Below are 23281 nucleotides of genomic sequence, written 5' to 3'. Positions count from 1 at the left end.
AGAGGAGTTGGAGGGGGGAGGAGGAATAGGAGGAGGAGGAGGAGGAGGAGGAGGAGGAGGAGGAGGAGTTGGAGGGGGGAAGGAGGAGTAGGAAGAGGAGGAGGAGGATGAGGAAAGAGGAGGAGGAGGACGAGTCTTCATCCATGACAAACAGACACTTCAGTCTGGGGTCCTTTTGATGTAGGCATCGTGTCGAGAGGAGAAAAATCAAGACAAGTGATGGAGACATGACTTTCTAGTGTTGGAGTTCCTCACCATCTATAAGGGTTGTCGTACAATGGACGATGAACACAAAGGACTATATATGCATGAGACGAACTCATAGGGAAAAAATACATGATGAGGAAGTGAATGAAAAATCTAAAGCAGGAGGGAAAATAAGAGGGGAAAATAAGTGCAGGAGAATAGGAAAATAAGCTCACATTACTGACAAATAAGCTCGCAATATAGACAAATAAGAACATCGTTTATTGCTGACACATTCGTCACCTTTCAACCTGGCAAAGGCCATTGCCACACTTACGATCTGTCAGAACAGGAACGTAATACGAAAGGTACAAGAAGCAGAGAAGTTAATCTATAATGAGTATCAAGAGAGAAGCCAAACAAAAAAAAAAAAGAGGAAGACATGAGAGCAACCAGAATGCTTTAGACTATCAACCAGTCAGCTGACACTTTAGGACAGGGATTCTTTCTAGGTCCAAGAGGGAAGTGGTAGAACTCCAGATGCCAAAAAGGTATCTTTAGGGAATCTGTATTGAATAGAACACCAGAACATAATTCATGAATTCCCACTAAAGTCTTGTGGAATTCGACGATTTCAGACAAGATTGAAGCAAGAGTAGATTAGATCAAAGTTCCTATAAATGAAAACAATCTAATGATACAAACATACCAGCTCCATAGGTATCAAAACACAATAAGGAACGAGAAATGGTATACAAAAATAGGAAGGCAGAATCCTTCATGAGGAGGTCCAATATCATGCCTATACGAAATAGTTACTGCGGTGTCCCTTGGCTGAAGAGATGGTTAAATGCAATTCTCTTACATTCTGTTGGCCTCCGTATGGTCAGGCACTCCAGGGATCGTGAATGGTGTAAAGCTCATGGAAAGATACATTTCCCTTATATGGAACGGTTTCATGCACACTATACTAGCTTGTATAGTGGTTATGGAATGTACAAGCAAGGGAAAGGCATTATTGGGAATAATACATAAACCAATATATAATACAGTACCCAGAATGTATCGGTGACTTGAGTCATTTCTATCATTTTTGAGTCAAAGTCACTATAAAGACTCTATTCCTGGTTTTCGTTTGGCCATATTTCAGCCAATGATCCAAAGACTTAATGTAAATATATCTTTTCAAATAATGCCCGCTGACTGTGTACCATATTCAAGATCTGACTATATTTCGCTATACCTTAAGGGTCATAGATTATCATACAAGAGATTTTCTTTACTCATTACTTGGCCATGTTTAAACCACTGTTCATAAACTATGAAAATCTCACACAAAAATGTCTCTACACACACCCCACATATGCCGAAAACAAATTTACTACAACATACTTTTTAAAGTTCATTTAAAGTCGAAGTTAACGAAAAATGAGGATTCTAAGAGAACTATTTCTGCCTCAATCAGGGTTGCTGAAAGTCGCTCAAGGGAGTTGCCACATCTAGCTGTTCTTGGCCAGTCTTGTCACTAAGATATCTGAGGCGTGAGTGAATGAAGGGAGACATACTGTATTGGCTCGCTAATACTGGCTTTTCTATCTTTTGCTATGAAGAGACTCACTGATAACACAAGTAAACCAGAGCTTATAAGGAAGAGAGACGAAGACGTAACAGAGGTGGGGAAAATACGTATAGAATCATATCATAAAAATATTCCTGCCATGAAACGAGACGAAAGAAGTTCGTTGGTTAATATCTTCGCTAGGATTGTGCTGCTGCTGAGGTTTGGGGGGCAGAACATACCTAACGTGGAGAGCGTGGGAGGGAGGGAGACGTGGGTGCCTCAGCAGACGAGGTGGGAGGCGCAGCCGTGCTGGGAGCTGAGCGGTGACGGAGCCAGGGGTCGCATGATGACCGCTGTCCCCTGCGGGAGAGAAACCAGCGTCAGGAAGGTGCTTCGAAGGGGAACAGAGAACGGAGGCATATCAAGAACACTGCTATACATATATATATATACACACACATAAATACATACATACATGGCAACTCCTAGCCTGTAAGGGAACGTTATGCAAAGGTCACATAAATACATACATACAAGGCAACTCCTTGCCTGTAAGGGAACGTTATGCAAGGGTCACATAAACCTGCGCTTACCGTGAAGAAGGTCGTAAAGAAACGATAGTAGAGTTTAGCCCAGTCTGACTGGCTCCATAACTAACCTATCCCTCCTTTGTCTGATGAACGTCTGATTCTGTGCTGCAGTGGTCAAGGTTCAGTCCCTCTATATCTTACACACTATATTTCTTTCCTTTCATTTTCTTAAGACGACACCGTTGGTCAAGGAGGACAACACAGAGAAAGATAAGAATATGTCATAGAGAAAGACTAAACATAAAAAGGAACTGGGGTGACAGGGTGGCAAATGAGCGAATATAAACTTTCAGAGGCAAGAGTTGGCCAGCACATATTGAATTAGCCTAACTGGGCAAAACTTACCTAGAATTCTGAGGGTAAAACACCACATGTTTGCTGAACTTCTCAGAGGCCCTTTGCAAAAGTTAAACTTCCGCGATAAACCTCAATTAAACAAAACTTCTCACAAACACCTGAAGTACACAGAACTTCGTTAGAGGCACCTTCAGTACAATCTATTACCCCAAAAATACATCTTGCCATTCGCGGTTGACATGAAATGTGATGTGTAGGAACACCACACAGCAGGGTTATACATACACCATTGTGTACACGCATCTCTACAGGCCTATCTCTGATCCGTTGACATCAAAAAAAGACTTAATAATTGTTGATTCAGACGAAGTTATATCTCTTTTGAGTATCTTTTCATCAATGATCTTGATATATGTCAACATTTACACATACAGGTAATTAATAAAAAAGCGCCATGCTTCAACTTAATTCTTACAGTTATAAATCAATTATGAACTCCTTGCGTTTATATATCTAGATAATTGAGCCTGAAACACTCATCTCGTGGTTTGAATGTTTATCTGTCTAAGATCATTGTATGAAGATGCTATTCAAAAACTGAGCAGCATTTCCTACTTAACCTTCAAGTTTACCAGGAGAGCGCAATTACAAAAAGTGTCGAGGCTTTCTAAGACACCCTGTAAAACTTTTCTTGAATATCATACATAAATTCATTACCTAAATTAAAAATTGCAATTTCATTGATCAACTGTCTAACTGAATAGTCTTCATCGTTCAGCAGAATAAAGCATTCAAAGATAACCCAAATTATCTTATAAATCCTCAGGGGTTTTGTCTTACTGAACTTGAGGATGAATAAAGGTGTCAAATCCTTTATGAGGTCCGCCTGTAACAGATTCTGAACCACAGTCACAAATGTCAATTAGTCTGATTCACGCTGTTCACTTTTTTATTCTATACATCACTGAATAAAACCAGATTCGAAAAGCTGTTTCGGACACATTCGCCAAATCAGAGAAGAAAAATGGTACTGCGTTCCCAAGCAAATACCGAAGCAACTCGAGAACACATGACAAAAGTGCAATGCAAAGTTGGAGGTAGACAACCATGCATAAAAGTCCTGTGACACGCCTGAAGTTTCGAAGCCCCAGGTCGCGCTGGGTCGAAGCTGTACCGAACCCTGGCCCCCCCCCACCACCACCACCTGTCGAGGCAGACGGTTCTCAGCGCACCTTCGATCAAATGCGTTCCAGGAGGACCTCTCTCTCTCTCTCTCTCTCTCTCTCTCTCTCTCTCTCTCTCTCTCTCTCTCTCTCTCTCTCTCTCTCTCTCTCTCTCTCTCTCTCCAGTAACTCTGAATACAAAAACCTATCATGGAAACGTCACCAGCTAATGTCTCGGGAGGGGAGAAGAAGGGAGATTGGAAAGGTCCTCGAATGAGCAAGTAAGGAGTCACTTGGATGATAAGGCATAAAATCTTTCCTATCACCCAGTTCCTCTTGCATACATCAGTATTCCTTGCAGCTACCAACGGGTCATGCTAGGGGCAGAAAATGAGTTAAAAGACAAAAAAAGAAAAGAAGAGCAGACACCGTCCTCCAGGTTAGGTCAGTAACCAGCTGTTTCATGCCAATGCTTCCGAGACAGATTACCCTCTGTTGATCGTCTCAATAGAAAAAGAAGTCTCCAGTGTATTACACGTCACCGGAAGAGACAACTTCGCTCAGGGTCGGTCGTGTCGATAAACTAAAGGCTTCCCCACAGCTCGTATCAATTAACTAGAGTCCTTCCTCCAGGGCCGTACCAATGAACTAAAGGCTTCCCCACAGCTCGTATCAATTAACTAGAGTCCTTCCTCCAGGGCCGTACCAATGAACTTAAGGCTTCCCCACAGCTCGTATCAATTAACTAGAGTCCTTCCTCCAGGGCCGTACCAATGAACTTAAGGCTTCCCCACAGCTCGTATCAATTAACTAGAGTCCTTCCTCCAGGGCCGTACCGATGAACTTAAGGCTTCCCCACAGCTTTAATCAATAAACTAGAGTCCTTCTTCCAGGGCGCGTCAATAACCCACACAGGCCGCCCCCTCGAGTCTCACCGATATAAGGCACCTTCCCCTTCAGGCAGGCCAGCATCGGTAAGCCCGCACCATCGAAGAAAAAATATCAGGACGATGAACCAATCCGCCTCTTACAGATGGACCAACAAGTGAAAGAGAGTCATTCTCATAACACCAAGTTAGTTGTGAGTGGTCGTGTAAGACGACCCACTTCACGCGTGGCACAGTGTTGATCTGAAGATTCACGTTCGTCATCTGTGTGAGTATTAACCTCTTTCCAAAATCTGACTCGATAGCAAAGAAGGGAACAATGGATCACAGACAATTTTCTCCTTCAAATCAGTTGTCGTATGTCGTACCAGTCACACGAGACCCAGAAAAACGCAGAGATAACGATGGGAAAAAAAAGGCATGTTATTTCTTTCGACACACACACACACACACACACACACACACACACACACACACACACACACACACACACACACACACCTTTGAATTCAACTGATAATTATCATTTCTTTTACCGTTTTCCATCATGCAAATGTTTCCAATACCCTATACAATCCATCACACTCCCCATCCAATTGCTTCTTGTTACTCCAAGCAGAGGTGTGAACAACGGGTTAACTCCTGAGTACGTAAAAGGTAAGAAATGATTTTAGAAAAGGCCACAAGAATTCTCTGATGTTCCCATCTTCTCTTTGAACAACAGTAATCAATGACAAGGCCAGCTCCGGCGTCAGTGGAAAAGCTATCTCCATCCCCCTCAGACATCAGCATTACCAAGTGTAGCGCCAATCTCCTTGCTATTTGTAGCAGTACCAACGGCAACATCATCATCACCCCATAAACCACCGTAAGCAGTACTACCAGCACCACTTGTCCTCCCTTTCCCGATCAGTACCTAACAACACCGACGCTATCTTCCTCGCCATCTATCAACAGTAATGTCTATTCCCAGATAGAAGGCCGACCTCTAGTACCCACTCCAGATAGAAGGCCGACCTCTAGTACCCACTCCAAATAGAAGGCCGACCTCCAGTACCCACTCCAGATAGAAGGCCAACCTCTAGTACCCACTCCAGATAGAAGGACGACCTCTAGTACCCACTCCAGATAGAAGACCGACCTCTAGTACCCACTCCAGATAGAAGGACGACCTCTAGTACCCACTCCAGATAGAAAGCCGACCTCTAGTACCCACTCCAGATAGAAGGCCGACCTCTAGTACCCACTCCAGATAGAAGGCCGACCTCTAGTACCCACTCCAGATAGAAGACCGACCTCTAGTACCCACTCCAGATTGAAGGCCGACCTCTAGTACCCACCTCCAGATAGAAGACCGACCTCTAGTACCCACTCCAGATAGAAGGCCGACCTCTAGTACCCACTCCAGATAGAAGACCGACCTCTAGTACCCACTCCAGATAGAAGACCGACCTCTAGTACCCACTCCAGATAGAAGACCGACCTCTAGTACCCACTCCAGATAGAAGACCGACCTCTAGTACCCACTCCAGATAGAAGACCGACCTCTAGTACCCACTCCAGATAGAAAGCCGACCTCTAGTACCCACTCCAGATAGAAGGCAGACCTCTAGTACCCACTCCAGATAGAAGACCGACCTCTAGTACCCACTCCAGATAGAAGACAGACCTCTAGTACCCACTCCAGATAGAAGACCGACCTCTAGTACCCACTCCAGATAGAAGACCGACCTCTAGTACCCACTCCAGATAGAAGGACGACCTCTAGTACCCACTCCAGATAGAAAGCCGACCTCTAGTACCCACTCCAGATAGAAGGCCGACCTCTAGTACCCACTCCAGATAGAAGGACGACCTCTAGTACCCACTCCAGATAGAAGACCGACCTCTAGTACCCACTCCAGATAGAAGGACGACCTCTAGTACCCACTCCAGATAGAAGGCCGACCTCTAGTACCCACTCCAGATAGAGGGCCGACCTCTAGTACCCACTCCAGATAGAAGACCGACCTCTACTACCCACTCCAGATAGAAAGCCGACCTCTAGTACCCACTCCAGATAGAAAGCCGACCTCTAGTACCCACTCCAGATAGAAGACCGACCTCTAGTACCCACTCCAGATAGAAGACCGACCTCTAGTACCCACTCCAGATAGAAGGCCGACCTCTAGTACCCACTCCAGATAGAAGGCAGACCTCTAGTACCCACTCCAGATAGAGGGCCGACCTCTAGTACCCACTCCAGATAGAAGACCGACCTCTAGTACCCAATCCTGAGAGCAGTAGCAGGTAGCACAAGGGTGAAGCAGTAGCCCCCAGGAACCCCCGTCACGCGGACATACAAACTGTAGCAGAGCAGGTCGGTCTGCGTGTTCTGCATGAACCTAGCAGACTCAGGCAGCCGGGTTGCCCTGCTGGTAGAACGCCTGCTGAATATTTCATGTTGTTTGATATCACAGGTCAAGGCTCCGGCTCAGCAGAGGTTAGTTCCGCTCCTGCTGTCCTTTCTTCACCTGCTTCCCACCTGCTGGGCTTTTCAAGAATAATGGAAAGTAATTTTGAGCTCCGGAGTTTGTTGTGTTTGTATTACGACAACCATTGTTCTGGTTTCCAAACTTTCCTCTCCTTTTTTTTCATTTAACTCGCTGAATTATTAAGAAGGACGTGAAAAGGTAATCGTGTTTCTGCGGATTATTTTGTGTACGGAAATGAATTATCCAGTTTAATCACGACGGGGAAAGACAGTGAATGATATGTAATTCAGCCACCAAATATAACTTAAGATGTCTGTGCGAACTCTCTAAGGTCTTCCTGTCTCCAGGCGTTGTCTACCTGTCGTGTGTGTGTGTGTGTGTGTGTGTGTGTGTGTGTGTGTGTGTGTGTGTGTGTGTGTGTGTGTGTGTGTGTGTCTGTGGTCAGAGTCCGGCAGTACCTCGGTGGACAACCCTCCTTGCGTTGTATTATAAAGCCGGTCACTGCATCAGCGTCGACGGAGGGAGAAAGAATGGCAGGGGACAGAAGCAGCTGTACAGACATTTGGTCACTCACGCTATTCAAGGGAGCTACATTTTCCTTTTTTTTTTCCCCCTCTCTTGTTTTCTACTTATACACCAACTCTCAGGCAGACGATGACAGAGAGACAGGCAGACAGACAGACAGACAGACAGACAGGCACACACACACACACACACACACACACACACACACACACACACACAATGATCATACTTCACAGGAACGAAATGCTCAAATTCCTCCAAAGATTCGCAACGACGAACAAATATCACAGTGATAATAATGAAGGAACAATTAGAATAGTACGGGATGCTTTAGGAGAGAATCCACTTCTAAAAGGGGATAAAACACTGACAAATGAAGGATTTCCATCACAACGAGACACTTGGGGAATTTCGATTCTCATGGCGATGTGAAATCCTGGAGGCACAAGGCTTTAGAGTGTCAGTGTCAGTTCAGATGAACTGACACACTATCATTCCTCCAATCTAACCTTCACACACACACTCGCATGGGTGATGAGAATATCACACGTATGACACCAAGTGGAAGAAGTGATTGTGTAATGCTCAAGTTTGTCTCTGTGGAAGGAAGTGGAAGGAGTGGATGTGAGACAAGACCTGTGGAAGGAAGTGGAAGGAGTGGATGTGGGACAAGACCCGTGGAAGGAAGTGGAAGGAGTGGATGTGAGACAAGACCTAAAGAGGAGATATGATCGTAGACACGACACACACCGCAACAATCTCTGTGGTAACGTGCCCTGCGGAATGGAATTCAGTAGCCAGAAACTGGAGCACTGTTTGGTGAGAGGTTCTGTGACATTTACAATGAGGGAGGAGGAACGTGTGTACCTCTATGCAGAAAATGAGGAAAATGAGGGAAATGACTCGGAGAAATTATTCCTGGTGGCTTAAAGTCAAGTGAGCAGTGCACAAAAGCAGGGAAATAAAAGGGGCGAAAAATGTTTTTCAGAATCATATGTTGCGGTTTTGAATGCTAAGTCTTGGAGAATCTAACCCAATGCTTTACAATTCATCGGTGCGTCTCCATTTGGAATTCTAGTTCCGGTCGCCGTACGTGAAAAACGACAGTAGAGTGGAGAGAGAGAGAGAGAGAGAGAGAGAGAGAGAGAGAGAGAGAGAGAGAGAGAGAGAGAGAGAGAGAGAGAGAGAGAGAGAGAGAGAGAGAGAGAGAGAGTACACAGCTTCGAGCATCCAACATTATTCTTAGACTGAAAAACAAAACCCTATTCGAGCCAACTAATTGCCTCGAGTTGATTCAACTTAGAACAGAGAAAAGGTTAAGAGGTGATCTAATAATGGTATTCAATACTATCAAAGGCTTCGATGATCTTTGATGTTAAAGCAGCTACTTAAGCATGGTCAGGCATGATCAATAGAACCACTTGGCAATGAGCTCATTAACGTCCATCTAGAGGAGCTGAGAAGGTTTGAAACCTTGAGTCTATAATACTCCTATTGTGTCTTATGAAAATGTGCCGGAATGGGAGGTCACGTAGAACAGACCTCGCCGATCACAAGGGCTAAGCGAATCAACAGATGACAACTGAAGAAACCTGAGAAGTATATTGGATTAACAATACTCCAGAGGGAATAGTAGGATATTATACATCTATGTCAAAGAAAACAGCACGTGATTGAATATTCATGTTAATGGTTGAATATTCATGTGTTACTTAATGACTGAATATTCATTTGTTACTAATGATTGAATATTCGTTTGTTACTCAATGTTTGCATATTCATTTATTACTTAATGTTTGAATATTCATTTGTTACGTAATGCTTGATTATTCATTTGTTACTTAGAATGAATATTCATGTTAATTAATGAATGAATATTCATGTTACTGATTGAATATTCATGTTAATGGTGGAATATTCATGTGTTACTCAATGACTGAATATTCATTTGTTACTAATGATTGAATATTCGTTTGTTACTCAATGTTTGCATATTCATTTATTACTTAATGTTTGAATATTCATTTGTTACTTAATGCTTGATTATTCATGTTACTTAGAATGAATATTCATGTTACTGATTGAATATTCATGTTAATGGTGGAATATTCATGTGTTACTTAATGACTGAATATTCATTTGTTACTAATGATTGAATATTCGTTTGTTACTCAATGTTTGCATATTCATTTATTACTTAATGTTTGAATATTCATTTGTTACGTAATGCTTGATTATTCATTTGTTACTTAGAATGAATATTCATGTTAATTAATGAATGAATATTCATGTTACTGATTGAATATTCATGTTAATGGTGGAATATTCATTTGTTACTCAATGACTGAATATTCATTTGTTACTAATGATTGAATATTCATTTGTTACGTAATGCTTGATTATTCATTTGTTACTTAGAATGAATATTCATGTTAATTAATGAATGAATATTCATGTTACTGATTGAATATTCATGTTAATGGTGGAATATTCATTTGTTACTCAATGACTGAATATTCATTTGTTACTAATGATTGAATATTCGTTTGTTACTCAATGTTTGCATATTCATTTATTACTTAATGTTTGAATATTCATTTGTTACTTAATGCTTGATTATTCATGTTACTTAGAATGAATATTCATGTTAATGAATGAATATTCATGTTACTGATTGAATATTCATGTTAATGGTTGAATATTCATGTGTTACTTAATGACTGAATATTCATTTGTTACTAATGATTGAATATTCATTTGCTACTTAATGTCTGAATATTCATTTATTACTTAATGTTTGAATATTCATTTGTTACTTAATGCTTGATTATTCATGTTACTTAGAATGAATATTCATGTTAATGAATGAATATTCATGTTACTGATTGAATATTCATGTTAATGGTTGAATATTCATTTGTTACTTAATGACTGAATATTCATTTGTTACTAATGATTGAATATTCATTTGCTACTTAATGTCTGAATATTCCTTTATTACTTAATGTTTGAATATTCATTTATTACTTAATGTTTGAATATTCATTTGTTACTTAATAAAGAAGATAGCACATAACTAATTCCTAATTGTTTCTTGATACAAAAAAATCGAAAAGATTTGATGGTTAGAATGTTACTGTGAAGTGATAGGTGGGAAGAACAGACATCGAAAGAACATCAAAAGTAATATTGAGAAAGAAAATGAAGTCTTTGGCGTAGAAAACCGCTTCAAGATGTATTACAGACATCGAAAGAATATGAAAAGTAATACTGAGAAAGAAAATAAAGTCTTTGGTGTAGAAAACCGCTTCAAGATGTATTACGAAGATGACATCAGAAAATATCTGAAGTCTCGAGTGGAAATTAAATAAAGAGAGAAAAGGGCAACTTGGAGGACACATCAGATGAATGGCTGTTTCCAAGCGAACTTCAGATTAAGTAACGAAAGAAAAAATTAAATATTCTTTTGAAACGATCATTTTTTCTCCCCCTCCCTCCGTCTGATGTCGCTCACCCACTGATGTCGACGACGGACTGTCCTGGTCTCACTGTCTCAATAATGCAATTGCAACTCAAAGAGAAAGTCTGATGCAGATATTGCCACGTTGCAAATGATTCCGAAAATACGGCATATCCTTCACCCTTTGATTCTCTTTGAGTCTCTGGGTCTGTTTGGACCTGATGCTCTCTCTCTCCTCTCTCTCTCTCTCTCTCTCTCTCTCTCTCTCTCTCTCTCTCTCTCTCTCTCTCTCTCTCTCTCTCTCTCTCTCTCTTAAAATGTCTGTGTATCTGGCTACGTCTGTGTGAGTCGCTCTGTGTCTGAGGCTGTGTCAATACCGACTGCTTTCTTATGTATTGTTTTTAATATAAGACCCTCTGTGTGTGTGTGTGTGTGTGTGTGTGTGTGTGTGTGTGTGTGTGTGTGTGTGTGTGTGTGTGTGTGTGTGTGTGTGTGTGTGTGTGTGTGTGTGTGTGCTGTGACTGTCCAACTGTATGCTTCTGAGACAGTGTTTACGAGCAGATGCTTATGTTCAAGATATGAAGAGAACAAATATGGAAGTGTCATTTCTATTTACTTCGTCCAAGCATGAGCACCGTCTTCCATTTTCATCTGAGGGTGGAGCATGCAGATTTCTCACCTCGAATATCTTGGTTACCGCCCATCTCCTCCATTCATAGAACCTATGACCTCATAGATGGTGCCTATCTACCAAGGAATACCTTCGACAACACTTTGCCGAAAGGTATGGCTTGTCGCATAGTGTTCACCGAACGTCTTGTTCGATGGGTAACAATGCTTGCCTTTGCTGCCACATACATTCCTTAATTCTCAGTTCTGAGTTCCTCTGGAACCGAATTCAACCACGTATGTAGCCACATACATTCCTTCATTCTCAGGACTCTGGAACCGATTTCAACCACTTATGTAGCCACATACATTCCTTAATTCTAAGTTCTGAGTTCCTCTGGAACCGAATTCAACCACGTATGTAGCCACGTACATTCCTTCATTCCCAGTCCTGAGTTCCTCTGGAACCGAATTCAACCACTTATGTATCCACATACATTCCTTAATTCTCAGGACTCTGGAACCGATTTCAACCACTTATGTATCCACGTACATTCCTTCATTCTCAGTTCTGAGTTCCTCTGGAACCGAATTTAACCACGTATGTAGCTTTAGTTTTTCATATTCATTTTACTGTTGTCTAATACATGCTTCATATTCCTCCCGGTCGTACAGTTTACAGTCTTGTCGACGTCTTATGCTGGTCTCTTGTAGGCTTCCGCCTAACATCTTTGGGTATGTATGAAGATATCTTCGCAAATGCTGTGGTAATTCATTCTCTTCCTCGCCGAGATGCTTTTTGATCTAGGACATTACTCCTGATGTCCTCAATTTCCCTTTATGCGTGGATTATCATGTATATCTCTCTTCTTTCTAAGCTATACAAATACAGTTCGAGTTCACTGGATATCTCATGATGACATATATATGTTCGAGTCCTTTGAACTTGCTTGTGAAGTGCGTCTGAATTCTCTTTACCATGTTGATATCTGTTGGACTCGAGACCATAAGAAGTAGTAGTAGTAAGTGTTGTTGTCCATATATCAAACTTTCCCATCATTAGTTTTTGGTCTCTCGTTGTGAAAGTTCTTATTGTCATACTATTCAAGTTTTTGCTTTGACAGTATCCTCTCACAGAAAGGCAAAGGGATATGCCCAATTTCAGTGGTCGCGACATACAATACTACCAGAAACTTGTAGGTATGAACACTTACAATAATCTAAGCGTTGAGGTAAAATCATCATCTGTTACTCTTCATGTTTAATCACGAAACTTTTCACCCGGTGTGTTGTCATATCAACATAGATATTCTTAAAGGCAACGAGTGGATTTGTAACAAATCCTTTCGAATCCATAACAAGAGATTCTCCTATCTTTTGACCGGGATTTGACCCCACACAGCTCCGCTGCAGTAGTAAACTCATACAGTCCTACGGAGAGAGATACGACACCCATCATAACTGTACATTGTACGTGAGTCATCACGCACTCTACTGTAGCACTGAGGCATTCACTCTAGTACAGTCGACTGCTAGAGTGCGTGTGAGACCTCGCACTGTAGACAGGACGTGGACCACGCCTCAGTGAAGTCCAAGGACATAGGGTGTTGATGTGCCTCTTGGAACAGCTCTGTAAGTTGCTTCAGCCAATACAAGTGTAAGGCAGCTAGCTTCTGCCTACATTTGAAGATTAAAGGTCTTTTAAAAGTGGATAAACTCGGGTTAGTCCTGAGGCACAGCGGGAGAAATGGTACCAGCGTAAGAATCAGAGTAAGAGAGCGTTGGAAGACTCGACAGGAAATGATATGAATTGGCGGAGAAAGAGAAAAAGATGGTTTGAGGATCTCACCGAGTTTGGAAGTTGTCGGGCGATCCACTGAGGGAGGAATGTTCCTGAATGTGGCACTGGGAGGCTGCAAAACCAGTGGGAAAAGGAAAGGTGGACATGAAAAAGACAGAGAGAGAGAGAGAGAGAGAGAGAGAGAGAGAGAGAGAGAGAGAGAGAGAGAGAGAGAGAGAGAGAGAGAGAGATGACGTGGACACACCATCAACAGCCCAAGCCTCCTGCCGCGTCAGTGCCCACATGAAGTTCCTCCCGCAGTACAAGGGAAGTTAGATATTACCTGACGGAGGTGCAGTACACAACCTTCGTCCGACCTTCGGCAAGAGACTCTCCTACATCATTACCAGGATCTATGTAACATAAAGTCGTACGTGAAATCTGCGTGTAAAGAACTGTAACATAGGCCGTTGTTGGTCAGCTACGTGGTCACTCGAGAGCCACGGCTTTTATGTAGATAGTGCGCAGAGTAGCGCATTACCATAGTGTGATGAAGGACACGATATGGACGTGAGGTGGTGGTAAGGTTCCGTATCTTAAAGCCCTGAGGGCGAGAGTGCCATGGACGGAGTGAGGATGGACCCGCGACGTAATGAGACGTTCATTTCTGCACTGGGGCAATCCTTCACAGGGTCAGAGTCAGGTCAAAAGGCCATGCCCGTCATAACCTGTGGATGTACAACCGCGCTCAAAAGTCCTTTCCTCACGCTGATGGATCGTCGTACCCTTGCTTGCGCTCGTGGGCATTAAGACCTCCAAGACTCGACGGATGGGTTGATTCGAGACCCATTCTTAGAAACTTGACCGTCATCTCCTCCTACGAGAACAATCAATCGTTCGTTCCACTCTCGAGGAGGCCGCTCCTGCTGCTGCTGCTGCTGTTATCCGTTCCGACCCGACACACAAGCAGACTAATCTGTGTAAGTGTACCCGACGAGAAACTCCGCCTATGGAGGCAATATTGTCAGGATGAGACGAAACGCATGATATCAACATGCTCCCAGACGTAGGATTTCTGTGATTCAAATACCTTAACATCTTTGGTTAGTTATTTCGGTAACCATGTTAAATCATTTTGGCTGGGGCATTTTGTACGTGGTTTCAGTAATATTTCGAAAGGCGTCAGAGAACAAAGAGGAAAAAAATAATGGGAAAATGAAAGTCAACAAGAGGGGGTTTTTAACCAAGACTCTTGCGTTAAAAAAAGCATCGGATCCTTCCCTGTTTTGATACTCAATACCCCGTAAAGTTTGTCATCGCCTGCTTGAGGATTCACGTCCCGAAGAAAAACAGATCTCACTCTTTGTGATGTGAGGACAAGGAGCTGTCTGCAGCATTTCCTCAACACTACTTATACACCAATGGAAGAATTTGTAAGTGCAAGTAGCTACTGACTTGACTCCTCGAGCGTTGTAAGACGCATAACGTAAAACTTTATAAAACAGGACATGATTATATTCTGCTTTTCGCGCAGCCTTGTTATGCTGATACAGGGTTGAGAATAACATCTAGGATCCTTCAGTAAGGAGAAGCGAGAGGCTGCTTCAAGTGGACTGCTGAATTCAATCCAGGACACTGGGGGTCTCTATTGATGCTTGGGCGCGCAAGCCAGACGCGAGATAACAGAGGAAGTATAGAGAAACATAAGGTGTTCATGATACGTCTCGAGTTATGTAGCTTACGTGATACCATTGTCTCGCATGATTACAATAGATGTGTATGATTGGAAGAGTCGCATTACAATCAACGATTACCACGTAAATCATGTTGATTATGACATAGCGTAAATCTAATCTTTTGTAGCAAAGGATTTAGCGAAACCTTATCTATGATGAGGAAGCGAAGCCTTATAAAGCATAAGACTAATTACATCATTCGATGCGGAACTCGTCCACATGAAGCCCTCTGGTTATTGGTTGTCTCCACTGGTCCCGCCACATCACTCGCGTCAATATTAATTAATACTGGGAAGCGGTGCGTCAGGGCGTATATACGCACACCTGCACCACACGAGGAATATATTAATCTCCATAGTGGCCATGTGTCGGGAGGCAGATGGATTTGATGCACCTGAATAGCAAGTTTGTTTGTTTTTTCCCACTAGACGAAAACAGGGTTGAAATAACCTCATTGGCCTCTTCCATTCTTCTCTCTCGGAAGTCTCAGGGAAAATCCAATTTGTCCAGCGTCTTCTTCGCTCATATTACGATCGATGGAGGCCTAGTCTGGCTGTAACTTCAGTGTAACGTTACGTGTGCTGGAGCTTCCGCCGGCTTAATCCATTCACAGTGTGACAGTTCACCCCCACAAAAAGGTAACGGATGACTTTCGTTTCTACACATTTACCATCATAATTTGCTCACGTGTTAAGTGCTAGCTTTACCCTTTCTTACAACTTCATCTTTACGTATAGATCATCCTGACCCAACTGTATTCATTCGTCTCTTGGGAGCACAGACGCCTTGTTTTCGTACGCTCTCGAAACTTTATTCTGATCTCTTGTTCCTCTGACATACAGAAACCAGAGATACAGAGACCAGTCCAACAGACCCAGGGACCATACTTTCGTGTTGCAGGAGGTTCGTTCCGCCGTGTTATAGGATCGTGATGTCGGGCGCAGGAGGGTGGATGGCTGGAGTTTTAAATACCTGCAAGCGTACATGGCCTTTTTTTAACCAGTATCACCCATGAAGGAAGGAGATGTTTGGCTAGTGTGATATCTGCGGCTAGTATTATCACCCGTTACAGCCGGGTACACACACACACACACACACACACACACACACACACACACACACACCTACACACACACCTACACCCAACACTCCAAAAAGAACCCAGGATCCATCTCGTCTGGCACAGTGGAGACGCCCTCCTTCTTGTATACTATCTTCGCTGATGTCTCTTACGAGATGAAGTGATGGACGGGAGAACTGGTGTATATCAGCTTATCCTAAAACTCTTATCTCTCGAGGGTCATACGTGTGTACGTGTGTTTCAGAATTAAAACTCTGTCTCTCGAGGCTCATATGCACAGTGAGGGTGGACGCGTGTGTTTCAGAATTTTCCCCAACACCAGAAGATGGTGCTTAAAGACTGTTAAGCCTAGGGAATGTAGGTTAATGATAACAGCCTTAACGACCCTGATAGTTGGTAGGTTTAAAGCCCAAACAACCAACCAGACAACCGATTACGTCTGAGTACGGTAGTTCGTACGGGTAAGATCAAGATTAACACGAAAGGGATGTGCATATAGTTAACAAACCCATGTGTGATTACACACAAGGAGGCATATGTATGGAGAAGCACTTCCAAACAACCATAGGTTGGTTGCCATTATATCACCATAGCTGGCTACCAATATCAGGTTACCATGGCTACCAACAATATATCTGAACAGGGATGCCAAAGAAAATAGCGCCACAATTGCTAAACAAGAGCACCAAGTATGTCAACTATACACAGAACCAGGGAAGCTAACTATACATAGTATCGGGAATGCCAGGTATTCATAGTATCAGCGTTGCCAACTTACGCTGTAAGTGGCATATATAACAAGCCTGCCAATGAGCGACAGTACTGTCAACACAAAAGCATCAGGGCTGCCAAAGTCAGCGAGCAAGAACTGTCTACCAGAGAGCACAACAGCTGCTAACATTCTCATCTGCTCATGGGTCGTACCATCGTGCTCAAGGCACGTATGTACCATCATGCCTTACGGCAAATCGCACCATCGTTAACCAGGGATTAACGAGAGGATAATTCTAGCTATAACCAGAGAGATCAGTCATCAGAATGAGTAAAAGAACAAAATGGTAGAACAAACCTTTCCTGGCTCATAGAAATCAGCCATGTCTGTCTTATCTTTAGGGTCGTTTTCGTGAAGTTACAAGCTCTCCCAACCCATTAGTCAGGTGTATCATACCATCAAAGACACACAGAATCCTAGACCTAAATATGGTATAACCATTAACCTAAAATTTAAGGCTGCAGAGGTGCCAAAAGTGGCTAAAGAGCTGCTAAGCCTACGCACTCTACTTCGGAACCCCTGCCCTAGACATAACAGGCATTATAAACCCCCTCCTACAAGCATTGTTAGTGGAAGAGCATGGGACAGAATGGGAGAGGGGAGAGGAGGGAGAGAAGAAAGGAAGGGTAAGGGAGAGGGGAAACATCAACCCATTTTTCCTCTCTCAGCATTTGACGTCAATGTCATTAAGGCAGAAAATTTTACACTCCGTTTTTTGTGGGGTGTGATGGAAACATGTGGGCCGGGTTGGAAGGGGTAGAAGTGAGGGGATAATGGCAGGAAGGGGACGGAGATTACGGAAAAGGAATGGAAAAGATAAATGTAAGTTGATGGGAGAGATGTGGCAAGAGGGAGGAGCCTGTGCGTATAAGTGTTGGGGAGAGATGATGTTGGAGGTAGTAACTGATGGAACAAGACGATGTTGGATGTCACAAGTGTTGGAGTAAGGTGATGTTGGAGGTAGTAAGTGTTGGGGCAAGATGATATAGGAAGTAATTGTTGGAGTAAGAAGATACTGGAGGTGGTAAATGTTGGATCTAAATGATAGTGGAGGTAGTAAGTGTGGGAGCAAGATGATAAAGGAACTTGTAAGTGTTGGAGGAAGATGATAGACGAGGTAACAAATGTTGGAGCAAGATGAATTTGGGAGTACTAAGTGTTGGGGCAAGACGTAGATGGAGGTAGTGGGTGGTGGAGATGAGTGATGGTCAGGGCAGGAGGGACTTGAGGTGGCAAGTGTTGGGGGTGGTGGAGGGAAGACCTTTACATAGAGGAGCCCCTTTTCTCGGCTAGTCTCCAGAGGAGGGTGTCAGAGAGGGAAGAACGTCTCTTGAGTTGATATATTTAAGCCGGAGGAAAAAGAAAAAATAGAATGAGGATGGTGGAGGGGAGGGAGGACATTAATGGTGGAGGGGAGGGAGGAAGTAAGGATGGACAGGCAGGAAAAGAGATAGATAGAAGGTCAAGTAACGCTTGTTTACCAATGGCGTCTCAGCTACGTCTCTTCCTTCTATATCAACTGACTGTTCTACGTCTTCTATCTCATTCTTGTATCTCCCCTGACGATGCATCATGACACGAAATTGCACTTGGGAACTTATCCTGTTTCATTTTCCTGTGGAAATCCTTCCCTCTCTTTTTAGATTTTCCAAAAGAAAGAACAGAGAAGGGGGCTATGTGAGAATATTTCCTCAAAGGCTCAGTCCTCTGTTCTTAACGTTATCTCACGAGCACGGGAAATGGCAAATGTGTATGAAAAAAGAAAAGAAAAGAAAAAAGAAAAAAATCATATATATATATATATATATATATATATATATATATATATATATATATATATATATATATATGTATATGAGAGAGAGAGAGAGAGAGAGAGAGAGAGAGAGAGAGAGAGAGAGAGAGAGAGAGAGAGAGAGAGAGAGAGAGAGAGAGAGAGAGAGAGAGAGAGAGAGAGTGTGTGTGTGTGTGTGTGTGTGTGTGTGTGTGTGTGTGTGTGTGTGTGTGTGTGTGTGTGTGTGTGTTGTAAACGGAGAGGACGGGTCGGGGTTGGAGCCATGTATATCTCTGGGAGGAGGAAGGATGAACGTCATACATCTAGCGGGAGAGCAACAGCAGAGCACAGCCAGTCAGCGTGGTCCAGGGATAAAGTTTGGGATGGCCAGAACGAACGATCCAGGTCGTGTGGGATAAGAGGAAAAGTTTCGTTTGGGATGGCCAGAACGAACGATCCAGGTCGTGTGGGATAAGAGGAAAAGTTTCGTTTGGGATGGCCAGAACGAACGATCCAGGTCGTGTGGGATAAGAGGAAAAGTTTCGTGGGATAAAGACCTACTAACGGAAAATTCACACGCACCCATACGCCACGAATACATACTACTCACATGTATACAATGCTCAAAACATAGAAACAGTGGTTCCCGTTAGTTTGAGGTTCTCGGTGAAGCAGTCGGCTCACAGCCAACCCAGTTGTTCATCCTCCTCACTTGGCTGGTCGATGAATGAGTATCTAGCTTAGGCTAGGGTGTGTGTGTGTGTGTGTGTGTGTGTGTGTGTGTGTGTGTGTGTGTGTGTGTGTGTGTGTGTGTGTAGACGCGCATAGGAGCAACGACAATGTACATATCGCATAAGGGTAAGAGATGGGTCAACACGAGTAACTCTTTAAGTAACCGCAAATAGCAATCGCAGGAGATGGGCCTCCACGAATCTAAAACTCCCTCCCCGTACAGTACAATTAGTCAGTTACACACACACACACACACACACACACACACACACACACACACAAAGGAACACGCATTCATGAAGTAATGAACGCGTCAATGAATTCACTGCTTTCACCTTTGATTCTCAGCTTTGATAGTTACTAAACACTCATATCTGTACAGGGCTTACTAAAGAGACATTTCTTTCGACAAACAATCTTCAAAGATTTTGACACAACCAACAAGAAAAACCTCTACAGCAACACTGGCTAATGTGAGAGGATTTCCGCCATGCGTCTCTCTTGAGCACAAGGAAATACTTGGGAAAGCCACAGGACAGCAGAGCTGACGGGTCTGTGACCATGTAATATGCTGAAGGACAATGATAATATCCCTCTTTCCTTAAATATGGAGATGGACACTGAAGGCTCCTCCCCAACCACTGGCATAGAGATGGAGACGAGATAGTAAAGCAAAAGGCTCCTCCCCATCCATTACCAGAGAGATGGAGACGAGATAGTAAAGCAGAAGGCTCCTCCCCACCCACCACTCTGGTATGTAGGTGGAGATGATACAGTACAGCAAAAGGCTCTCGCGGTCGTCCTTCTGGGTAAGAGAGCAAACAAAATCCCCCACAGGAGTGTCCCGAAGGCCTGTCGGTAAATAAAGAACTCTTGTCTTATTTATAACCGTGTAGGAAAACAGACGCGTTGCCAAGTTCGCCTGATTGTGGTCACAGAGCGAGTGATATAACACCTTTGGCGAGGCTGTAGCATCGTTTGCTGACGGATGAGGGTATCAATTCCCGTCAAGGAACTTCCTCGCTTCAAAGGAGGAGCCCGGTCAGTTTCCCTGCTGCTGGAAGTAGCGCAGACTTCAAGCTGCGGGTAACCCTTTAAAGAAAATGGTCGAGAGTTATACAATAATAGAAGCATTAGGACAACAGACTTTCTGTAATTCTTATTCAGCATGAAAAGACGTTTCACACACCCTGAACATTTTCCTTTTCTACTCTCTACTGTTGAGATAGACTTTAACGGTGAACAAAGAAAGAAAATATTATATACTTTGGAATAATTCAGGACTGAGAGAACATGAGGGGTTGTGTATACTAACTGCCTATGAACAGCTAAGTGTATTCGTGACAATCATATAAATGAAAGCTATCGATACGTTCTATTACCGAGGAAACAGATACAAAAAAAAAGAGATCGCAGAAAAGTAGAGCTAAAATCCAATTTCGCTGAGAGCGAATGATGAAGGGAGTCACACGCACCCATTGCACGTGAAGCGAGTGACAGAGGGACGGTCCAAAGAAATTTAGGCATCTCTGAGAAAGGATGCTCATCGCGACAAGCACCTATGTCGAACTCCTGGAGTGAGGGAGGGTACTCATTGCATCTAGTCACCTACAGCTTCGAACTGCTGGCCTGAGAGATGGTACTCACAACGTCTAGGTACTTACAACTTCGAACTCCTGGGCTGAGGGAGAGGGTGCTCACCACGTTTAGTTGCCTACAGCTTCGAACTCATGGTCTGAGGGAGAGGGTGCTCACCACGTTTAGTTACCTACAGCTTCGAGCTCCTGGCCTCAGAGACCCAACATTACTAAGGTACGTCGTAATCATTCATTCTACTCATCCTGGACACAATGAGACCATCTGTCACTCGAGTCAAGAGAGAAGACTGTTATTCTGTTTTACCTTCAGGTTTCTCTCCAAGCAATTGCGACTTGCTTCTAATTTAGTAGACCAATTTTCTAATTTCCCCCTGAACCCTCATTTTTTTCTTTATCTCTACCCTTTTCAACCTACTTCTGTCCTTTATGTACTTCATTTAAGGCCTCCTGGCTTTGACAAGGGCTTTTGTTATAGACTGGCCGCCTGCAAGGCTTTTCGAAAAGGGAGAAAACACACTCACAGTGTTCCTCGTACCCTCAACCCATCCTTCACCATGGGCACAAAATTCCGCCTCGGTCGTGTGAATAATTCGACCCTTATCTCGAAGATACATGAGACTGAATAACATTACAGCATCATAAAAGTGAACTCACAAGGCTTACGTAAACACCGGGTATACGACACTGACAAAGTACTGTGGCGGTAAAATAAGACAAAGGATAAGATAACGTTGATTCGTTTATGCTAAAGTTATGCACATCGACAAAGTGTAGTAGACTCAACCACAAGCTAACAATATCATTCACGTGAACAGAACAAGAATAGAATACAGCCAGTTTTATAAGCCTTCCGATCTCTCTCATTTACCCTAAAATGGACGAGTTGAATCCTCTTGAAATTCTTGAAGTGTCCAGGAGAAACAATAGTTATGAAAACCCTAAAGGAATCTATATGGGTAATCTTGAAGCCGAAAATATGATGCAGTGATGAAAAAAAGAGAAAAACATTAAAACACATAAAATAAAATAAGATGTCTATATTGTAAAATTTGTATACATGATACAAAATGAAAACATTTAAAGCTAGAAGCTCAATTCAAGGTTAGAAAGTATAAGAATTATAGAATAAAATGATGAAATGATGAAAAATGATAAAAGTAACATATATTTTCAAGTGTTTATTACTCCTTTACGGTCGAGCCGTGGAACCTACAAGCCCAAAATTCTGGCTATAGGTGCTTTAGAATTTTAAGCCATGAGTGCTATATCGAGGCTATCAAAGGCCGCTTTCCAAAAAGCTCTGTAGATTACGCTAAGTTCACTGCATTCATTCAATATAGGTGACGTAGCAGCTTCAAATTCTAATGAAGGTACAACAGGATCAAAGGCAAGGCCTAAGAGTATAAAACAACGTCTCACAGGCAAAGCCTTTAAGGTGCTAGCAAAGTCCAAGGGTACAAACAAAGGCCACTTTTAAAGGCTCAGAGTTACCAGAACATCATATTGCTCATTTAAGGCAGAAGTGACCCCAGGTTTCAGATTTTTGGTCTTGAAGGCCATTTGCAAACCAACAAGGGCCATTTCTCACAAATTGATATAAATCTTTTTTCTTTTTATAGTGACCATTTTTTTCCCGTGCAACACCTGGTAACCTCAGTCAGTTTATCATGTTACCAAAGAAACTTGAGGACGAACAGGGAGGGGGTTATATACGTAAGAGATCACATCCTCTGCCATAAGCTGAAGAAAAGAAAATGTACAAAGGCTAAGGAAATCACCAGAAAAGGAACCCATAACTACTCGTCATCATTGCGTCGCGATAGACGAGAGTATAACGCAGAGGAGTGACGCTATACGTGCAGAGTCTATCCTGTACAACAGGGAGCTTCGACAGGAACGTAGATAGATAACTGAGGCAATGATGAATGTTGCATCGTACGCAAGCTAACTAAATAACTAACTACCAACAACAAGCAATATATATGTATGTGTATGTGTGTGTGTGTGTGTGTGTGTGTGTGTGTGTGTGTGTGTGTGTGTGTGTGTGTGTGTGTGT

At 42.9% G+C, this 23281-nt stretch overlaps 1 protein-coding gene across 1 annotated transcript in view; it reads right to left on the bottom strand.

Annotated features, from left to right (window-relative positions):
* Positions 1–23281, bottom strand: part of LOC139765126 (uncharacterized) — a 646947-nt gene that overhangs the window by 49355 nt on the left and 574311 nt on the right. The window contains 1 exon segment of the mRNA XM_071692318.1: positions 1987–2107. The gene's annotated coding sequence lies outside the window, so the exon portion shown is untranslated.

The sequence above is a fragment of the Panulirus ornatus genome, chromosome 52 (genome assembly GCF_036320965.1).
Source record: "Panulirus ornatus isolate Po-2019 chromosome 52, ASM3632096v1, whole genome shotgun sequence".
Lineage (NCBI taxonomy): Eukaryota > Metazoa > Arthropoda > Malacostraca > Decapoda > Palinuridae > Panulirus > Panulirus ornatus.
Note: the sequence above shows the minus strand (reverse complement) of the source record. Positions and strands in the feature narration are given on the sequence as shown.